General features: G+C 44.6%; 1 long non-coding RNA gene across 1 annotated transcript; it reads left to right on the plus strand.

The window, feature by feature from the left end:
• The first annotated feature begins 874 nt into the window (after window positions 1-874).
• LOC121143932 lies at window positions 875-8277 on the plus strand. The gene is made up of 4 exons (XR_005881246.1): window positions 875-2022; window positions 5788-5927; window positions 6743-6863; window positions 8249-8277. It is a non-coding gene; the product is annotated as an uncharacterized LOC121143932 (long non-coding RNA).
• The last annotated feature ends 850 nt before the right edge of the window (window positions 8278-9127 follow it).

Raw genomic sequence — 9127 nt, forward strand, 5'->3', positions numbered from 1 at the left:
CTCTGCCTCTCGAGTGCTGGAACTAACCAGCCTGTTTTGTTTTGTTTTGTTTTTAAGATTTATTTGTTTATTATGTATACAGTATTCTGCCTGCATGTCTGCAGGCCAGAAGAGGACACCAGATCTCATTACAGATGGCTGTGAGCCACCATGTGGTTGCTGGGAATTGAACTCAGGACCTCTGGAAGAGCAGGCAGTGCTCTTAACCTCTGAGCCATCTCTCCAGCCCTTTGTTTTGTTTTTAAGATTTATTTTCTGTGAGTTCAAAGTCAGCCTGGTCTACAGACCCTACACATCTTTTTTAAATTAATTAATTAACTAATTATTATTATTATTATTTTGGTTTTTCGAGACAGGGTTTCTCTGTGGTTTTGGAGGCTGTCCTGGACATATCTCTTGTAGACCAGGCTGGCTTCGAACTCACAGAGGTCCGCCTGCCTCTGCCTCCCGAGTGCTGGGATTAAAGGCGTGCGCCACCAACGCCCGGCTGTTGTTAGTTTTCAATTTCCTCTCTCTCTCTCTGTCTGTCTGTCTCTCTCTGTCTCTCTCTCTGTCTCTGTCTCTCTGTCTCTCTGTCTCTTTCTTCCTGAGACAGCGTTTCTCTGTGTAGCCCCAGAAGCCCTGGACTCACACAGTGAACCAAGCTAGCTTTGAACTCAGAGATCTGCCTGCCTCCAGCCTGATCTGGATAGCCAAGGCTACACAAGGAACCCTATCTCAACCCCCCACAAGAAATTCAAACCCTAAGTTATGTTTCTTTATTTTCTTATTTATTATTTATTTGTTTGTTGGGGGGTTTTATTTTTTTTATTGTGTGTGTGAGCACACAGGTTTGTGGGTATTTGCATGTGAGTGCAGGTGCCTGAGAAGATGAAGTTACAGTTAATTATTCTTCTACTTGACATGGACATGCTGGGAGTCAGAAACAGCAAATACAGATACTAATGGCTTCACTTTTTCCAACACGGGAGACTGGACCTAGGGCCTCATCCATGCTAAGGAAGTGCCATGACCACGAGGCTGTATCCCTAGCCTTCTTTTTTGTTCCTTGAGATAGCCTCACCTGTTGCCCTGGTGGACCTGAACTCACCATGTAGCCCAAGTGAGTCTAGAACTTAACAGTCTTCCCAAGGAATTATAATTATAGGCCTATGGCCAACAGGCTTGACTGTAGCTTTTTCTCTCTGTTTCCTCACTTGAAAACAGAGGTGACAATAACTGCCTCACGGTATTCCTCTGAAGGCTAAACACTAACAGAAGAAAGGATGTGACCCACCCTCCCCACCCCCACCCTGGGGAATTCCCAATGAATTCTAAATGTCACATCTCCCTGTTCTAAGGGGCTCACACCAATAAACGAGAAGACAGACCCGTAATCTGGGTTTCCTGCATCTGAAATGCTCATGCTAAGACACGGGATACATGTAAATCATGATTTTTGCTTGTGTTCAAAGCAAAGGCTGCCTTAGATGAAGGAAGTATTTACAATGAGTTACTACTGGGCTTACATTCAGCTTCTCTGGTGTTCCAGCAGAATGGATGACAGACTCTTTGGAGTTGGTCCAGGCCTTGGGAAACGGTATTTCTTCCCAAACCCCACACACCCCCGGCCCCAGTTAACTGCACTTCTTCCTCCTCCCAGGAGCGTCTTTGCGAATGCCTCTCCCACAGACCCAGGCTGCCCACTGGCCCCAGGATTCTTGGCGGACAGCACGGAGGGGCGGAATACTAAAAGAGAGGGTTGGCTTCTAAACAAACGGAAGTCTGAGAGGGTGAAAGAGGAGTGAGGAGGGAGGTAAAGGAGAGTGAGTAGATTTTCCGCAGAAGATTCCCGAAGGCCAGAGGCCGGTTTTGCGGTCCCATACTCCACCTTCCACCCCTCCCCCAAGCCTTCTTCCCAGTGCTGAATTTTTAACGAGCCACCAGCCGGTTGCCTGCTCTTCGCCCCAGGGAGGGAGGATCCCAGCGAGCCGGAGGATCTGTCTGCTCCCGCTGCTTTGCACAGTTGGTCGCCCAGGTTTGGTAAGAACGGATGCCGACACACCAGATACCTCTAGGTGCTGATGACCTACAACTCTGAGCAGCGTACTTGTAAAACTGGACCTAACACAGGCACATTAGCGATCTCTTTGGGTCACGGTTTCTGCGCTCCTCTGCCTTGCCCATCCTGCCTGCCTGCAAAGAGCAAATGGCCTCTCCTTCCTCTCTTCTTTTTGTTTTTTAATCCCTCCCCTTAAATAAAATTATCACAGCTTCACAAATCAGTAATCTTTGATCTCAGAGAAGCTCAAAAACCCTTAAATCTAAAACATGACTACTTCCAATCTTTTTTTTTGGAGGGGTTACCTGTTCCATAAGAAAATTCCTTTGGGGGTCCATTTTCATTCAAACCACTAGGGCTGGAGAGATGGCTCAGCGGTTCAGAACTCTGACCTCTCTTCCAGAGGACTCAATTCCCAACAACCACATGCTGTCTGTAACTCCAAGATCTGCCACCCTCACACAGACTTACATGCAGGCAAAACACCAATGCAAATAAGATAAATAAAAAGTTCATTTAAAAAAGATAGAAAATTGCTTTGGGCTGCTTCCCATCCTCTCAAAGAATTTGCCTATACCCAATTTCTTTCTTTTTTTTTTCTTAAAAAGATTTATTTATTACATATACAGTGTTCTGCCTACATGCCAGAAGAGGGCACCAGATTGGATTGTATATGGTTGTGAGCCACTATGTGGTTGCTGGGAATTGAACTCAGGACTTCTGGAAGAGCAGTCAGTGCACTTAACCTCTGAGCCATCTCTCCAGCCCTATACCCAGTTTCCTTAAAAAAAAAAAAAAAAGCAACATAGATGTCTTATGAATAGAAACAAACCTTCTTTGACATTACTTAGTTTTGAATATAGGACTTCACTAGGGCTAGGTAAATTCAGTCCTACTGATGTGAGGTCTCAAATCCAGACAAAAGGCTACCTGAGGTGTCTGTTAGCATATCAAAGCATTTGCTAGTCACCAGCCTCACCCTCCCTCCCTCTGTGCTTTCCTGTTACAGGGTCCTCCTGGCTGGCATACCCCGCCCACTACCCTAAAGTAGTCCAGCCCAGAGGTTGGGCTGTCCTTCCTTCAGCCTCCCTACCTTATAGAATCCAGGCATTTTGGTTGCCTGCTCTTTTTTATTACCCTTTACCCTCCTGACTTCTTGGTCTGGCTCTCAACGCTCTCATCTCCCGACATGGCCCAGTTCAGCCCAGTAATGTCCACTCTGGACTCTTCCAGAGGTCCCTACCTCTGACTATGCTCTCCCTCTTATCTACAATAAACTTTCTCCTCCACTATACCTAAGAGCAGAGCAGTCATGTCCTTTTTACTTTTTTTCATTCAACTGAGTTACAGCTACAGTCCCTCCCATTTAAATTATGTATATTTAGATTTATTTGATGTGTATGAATATTTGCCTACATTTATATATGTGCACCAGGTGTGCTTGGGGGCCAAGGAAGTTAGAAGACTGAAGTTAACGGGTGGTTATGAGCCACCTTGTGAGTACTGGGAGAGCAGTGAATGCTCTTTTTTTTTTTTTCCTTTTTTTGGTTTTTCGAGACAGGGTTTCTCTGTGGCTTTGGAGGCTGTCCTAGAACTCACTCTGTAGACAAGGCTGGCCTTGAACTCACAGAGATCCGCCTGCCTCTGCCTCCCAAGTGCTGGGATTAAAGGCATGCGCCACCACCGCCTGGCGCAGTGAATGCTCTTAACCACTGGGGCTCACTGCATAGCCTAGGGTGGCATCGAACTTGTGACAATACTTTTCTCTCAGGCTCCTGAGTCTTAGGATTATAATGAGCCACCATGCCTTCCAGACTCCCTTGGAATCCTTTTTGAATTTTGTTTTTAAAGTTGTTGTTGTTGTTGTTGTTTTAACATTAAAAAAAAAAAAAGATTTGTGGGACTGGAGAGATGGCTCAAAGGTTTAGAGCACTGACTGTTCTTCCAGAGGTCTTGAGTTCAATTCCCAGCAACATGGTGGCTCACAACCACCCACAATGAGATCTGGTGCCCTTTTCTGGCCTGCAGACAAACATGGAGGCAGGATGTTGTATTCATAATAAATAATAAATCAATAAATCTTTAAAAAAAAGATTTTGCCGGTCGGTGGTGGCGCATGCCTTTAATCCCCCAGTACTCAGGAGGCAGAGGAAGGTGGATCTCTGTGAGTTGGAGGCCAGCCTGATCTACAAGAGCTAGTTCTAGGACAGCATCCAAAGCCACAGAGAAACCTTGTCTCGAAAAACCAGAAGGGGATGTCAGGTGCCTTGGAACTGGAGTTACAGGTGCCTCTGAGCTGCCCAAGATAGGTTCTGGGAACTGAACTAGAGTCTTTGGAACAGCAGTAAGTGCTCTTAATCACTGAGCCATCTCTCTAGCCCCTGTACATGCAGGTTTATAGGATAAGAAGGTGAAACAATTAAATAAATTGAAAAAAATTTTAAAGAATTCTTAACACACATGGCTCACATGAAGTCAAGGCATATATGTTTTGTTTTAATATTACATATGTATGAGTACATGTATGTCTGTGCACCATTTGTGTGCCTGGAGATTAGAGGAGGTCATTGGATCCCTTTGAACGGGAGCCGTAGATGGTTGTGAGCCACTATGTGGGTGCTGAGAATTGAACCCCAATCCTCTGCAAAAGCAAAAAGTGCTCTTGTGCTCTTTTTTTTTTTTTTTGGTTTTTCGAGACAGGGTTTCTCTGTAGTTTTGGAGGCTGTCCTGGAACTCACTTTGTAGACCAGGCTGGCCTCGAACTCACAGAGATCCGCCTGCCTCTGCCTCCCGAGTGCTGGGATTAAAGGCGTGCGCCACCAACGCCCGGCTGCTCTTGTGCTCTTAACTAATGAGGTAGCTATATTTTCAAGGAATTTGTTTTAAGTGTAAATGTGGTTCATAATCTTGTTTTTTTTTTTTTTCCAAGACAGGGTTTCTCTGTGGCTTTGGAGGCTGTCCTGGAACTTACTCTGTAGACCAGGCTGGTCTAGAACTCACAGAGATCCACCTGCCTCTGCCTCCTGAGTGCTGGGATTAAAGGTGTGCACCACCACCGCCTGACTAAAAAAAATTATTTTTATGTATAAAAGTGTTTTGCCTGCCTGCATGTCTATGCATCACACGCATGCCTGGTGTCCAGGGAGACCAGAAAAGGGTGTTGGATCCCCTAGAACTAGAATTACAGAGGGTTGTGAGCTACCATGTGCATGCTGGGAATTTAACCGATCCTCTGGAAGAGTGGCTCTTAACTGCTGAGCCAACTCTTGGGTACTCTTCTGTGTCTTTTCCTGGCTTCAGTCTTAAACTAAAATTAGCTAGATTCAGTCCCATCTGTAGTAGTTCTAAAGCTGCAGCCTACAGTCAGAATTGCTAAGAACCTTTGAAAAAAGGTGGCCTCCATGGTGCTAGTGAAGTAACTCAGTGACAGAGTGCTGTCCTAGAATGAAAAAGGCTCTAGATTTTATCCCTAGCACTAGGAAAATTAAAATTAAAGTGTGGACTTCTGAATTTCTCCCTATCTGGGTACACAGCCCATAAATCTGCATTTTCAATGTGACTAAAAGCATGCCAAGTTGGCAATTCCCTGGTTTAGTGAATACACCGAAAGAAAAGCTGTCATCTTTTTTCTCCCACTATACATATATATATATGTAACTTTTATAGTTTGTTAGCAGTCTTGTCAGTGGCTGCGAACCATAAAGTTCATTCTTCTAACTCAATAATTTAACAATTCTTTATTGCAGGCTGTTAAATGTGCCAGGCGTGGGAAAGCAAGCACACTGTTTTTTGACTATACCTCAAAGAATGGCAAAGACTTCTGGGAGAGAGATTTGAAGGCAGTGGTCAAGGTCAAAAAGGAATTAGCTTTGGGCAAGGGATACAGGTAAGTCAGTAGAGTGCTTGCCTAACATGCATGGGACCTTGAGTTTGAACCCCAGTACCTCATAAGCCAGTATGGTCGCCTAAGTCTGTAGTCAGATTTTTCTGTCCCTGCAGACAGTTCCAAATAACTACACAGAGACTCACAATAAATTATAAATGCTCGGCCAATAGCTTTGACCTGTTTTTTTTTTTTGGTTTTTACGAGACAGGGTTTCTCCGTATTGTTTCGGAGGCTATCAGTCCAGCCTGGCCTCGAACTCACAGAGATCCGCCTGCCTCTGCCTCCCGAGTGCTGGGATTAAAGGCGTGCGCCACCACTGCCCGGTTCGTATAACCTAGATTAACCTATATGCTGCCCCAAGGCCTCTTTACCTCATCTGTGAACTTCCTATGTTGCTTCTTCCTAGTCTGGCTTGAGACTCTCCTGACCCCCTAACTCTGCCCCTTCTTCCCAGCATTCTCTCTGCCCCAAAAATCCTGCCTAGCTATCCATATGGACCAATCAGCTTTTTATTAACAATGAGGGCAACATATCTTCACAGTGTACAGAAGAATTATTCTATAGCACATGTCTGTAATCCTATCACTTCAGAGGAAGAGCTACGAGGATCAGTAGCTCTGGGTTGTCCTTGGCTGTTATTGAATTTGAGGATAGTCCAGACTACATGAGACCCTGTGTGGGGTTGGGAAGAGAAAGTAGCTTTGAGGAGTTATTTGAATGGGTAATCACTCACACAGACAGTGTCCCCAAAGAGAAAACTGCAATTGTCTGAAACTCTAAGAAACCATCAGTTCTATTTGTCTATCTCATTGCAGGTCTAGCGTGTGCTTGCCAAGAATGGTGGTCAAGCATGGAAAACCAAAGAATCATTTCTTCTCTGTTACAGGAGACTACACCAGGTGTCTACCTCTTGACCTTGCTGGGAAATAATAAAAGGTAGTTTGGAGCCCTTCACAAGCAAACAATAACAACAAACTCCTAAATTATGATCAGGATAGTCCAGAAGCTCACTATAAAGCCCAGGCTGACCTTGAACTTGAGTCAGTCCTCACATTTTAGCCTCATAAGTACTAGTGTTATTCAAGACTTGTGGTGGACAGGTATAGCTTTCCACAGTAGATTATCTCTTTCCACCAGTGGGTTCCAAGTAGTGAACTCAAGATGTCTTGCTTGGTGGCAAGCACCTCTGACTGCTTAGCCATCTCTGCAGCCTTCAATATTTGTTTGATTTTATTTTTATTTTCATTTTTTAATTTAACTTAATTTTTGGTTTTTCAAGAAGTTTCTCTATGGCTTTGGAGGCTGTCCTGGAACTAGCTCTTATAGACCAGGCTACTCTCGAACTCACAAAGATCCACCTTCCTCTGCCTTCCAAGTGCTGGGACTAAAGGCGTGTACCACTGCTACCACCACCACCACACCCAGATCTTTTTATTTTTTAAAAGAGATATTTATTAACCTGGCATGTTGGCACACACCTTGAGTTCCAGCACTTGGGAGGCAGAGGCAGGTGGATTTCTGTGAGTTCGAGAGCAGCCTGGTCTATAAGAGCTAGTTCTAGGACAGCCTCTAAAGCCATAGAGAAACCCTGCCTTGAAAAACCAAAAAAAAAACAAACAAACAAAAAAAAAACAGAAAACCTAAAACTGGAGCAACTGGATAGTTTGGTGAGACAGTTTTATGAGTGCTGGGAACCAAAACCCTGTCTCGAAAAACCAAAATAAATAAAAAATGAAATAAATCCGTTCTGTTCTCCCTTCTCCTCCTCCTGTTACCCCCCTTCTTCTCCTGTTTTTTGTTCCTCCTCTTCTTCCTTTGTAAGAAAAATTCATTGAGCAAAGGCAGCAGGCTGAGCAATAACCGGGCTGCTGCCTGCAGCTCCCAAATGCTTCTTGACCTGAAATCCCTTCCTTCTCTAATCTCTAGCAGACCACAGCTCAGTAGCTCCCACCTCTCCCAAGGGCACTTGCAAATGAGGAGCTTCTGGAACTCAAGCTTAATTAACTTTATGTAAATCCCTTTCCAAGCCTTCTTTATTAAGGGAGCACTATGCTCATCTTTGTTCTAGTGCCCTTTGCTGTTGACTAGCTTCTGCATATATGCACTAGGTCAGTGGTGTGGTTGATTTGGCTAGGGAGTCCACTTGGCAGAATGAACCCTGATGCCTGTGAGGTATAGAAGCAGATGAACTGGGTCACTGGCTTTAATTCTGCTCTGGGGGAGCTTCAAAGAACAGCGAGGCCGTATAATGTCCATGTTTGCTACAGCTGGCCTCTGAAAGTCAGAAAGTAATTGTTTTTTTTTCCTTTTTTCTCTTGCAGATTAATTCTGTGTTACTCAGAGGCTTGAACTGGGTGTCTTAGTTAGAGTTTCTACTTTTGTGATGAAACACTGACCAGAAGCAACTCGGGGAGGAAAGGATTTATGTCACTCACACTTCCACATAATAGTTGGTCATCAAAAGCAGGCAGGAATCTGGAGGCAGGGCTGATGCAGATGCCATGGAGGCGTGCTAATTATGGCTTGCTCCTTAAGGCCTGTCCAGTCTACCTTCTTATAGAAGCCAGGACCACCAGCCCAGAGGTGGCAGTGTCCCTAAAGGCTTCCCTAAAACTCAACCTTTTGGAGGGATTTTTCTCAACTGAAGTTCCCTCCTCTTAGATGACTCTCACTTGTGTCAAGTTGACATGAAAACTAGCTAGAAACTGAGTTTAATCCTATATGAATGATAAACACTAAGAAAAAGGTTAGTTACTTTTCTTTTGAAACAGGGGCTCACATAGACTAGTTAGCTTGTGCAGTCAATTCTGGCCTTGAAACTTTAATCCTCCTGCCTCATCTCCCAAGTACTGAGATTTGAAATTTTTCTGTACCCTGATAAACCTCTCCACCAACTAAGCAATCCAGATCAGACCAAATCAAACCCAATTAGAAAAAAGCCCTGGTTTAATGGTTAAAATGTTCCCAAATGATTTTCCTGTCCCCCAGAGAGGAGATGGGGAAGAGAGACCAAAAAACCACATGTCTGTTTTCTGGCTGGCGGGTGGGGGGTGGCGGAGTGGGGGATAGGGGTGTTGGGGTACCCTGTGGGAGTGGTCTTGAGCATCTCTGGGGGAAGGGTGATTATTTGGTGGGCTTTCTGAGATGCTACAGGATTTGGAGAAAGAAATAGGGGAGGGTGTTTTCCACCAGAATATTCT

This window comes from Mesocricetus auratus, unplaced genomic scaffold (assembly GCF_017639785.1).
Source record: "Mesocricetus auratus isolate SY011 unplaced genomic scaffold, BCM_Maur_2.0 Super-Scaffold_100014, whole genome shotgun sequence".
Taxonomy (NCBI): Eukaryota; Metazoa; Chordata; class Mammalia; order Rodentia; family Cricetidae; genus Mesocricetus; species Mesocricetus auratus.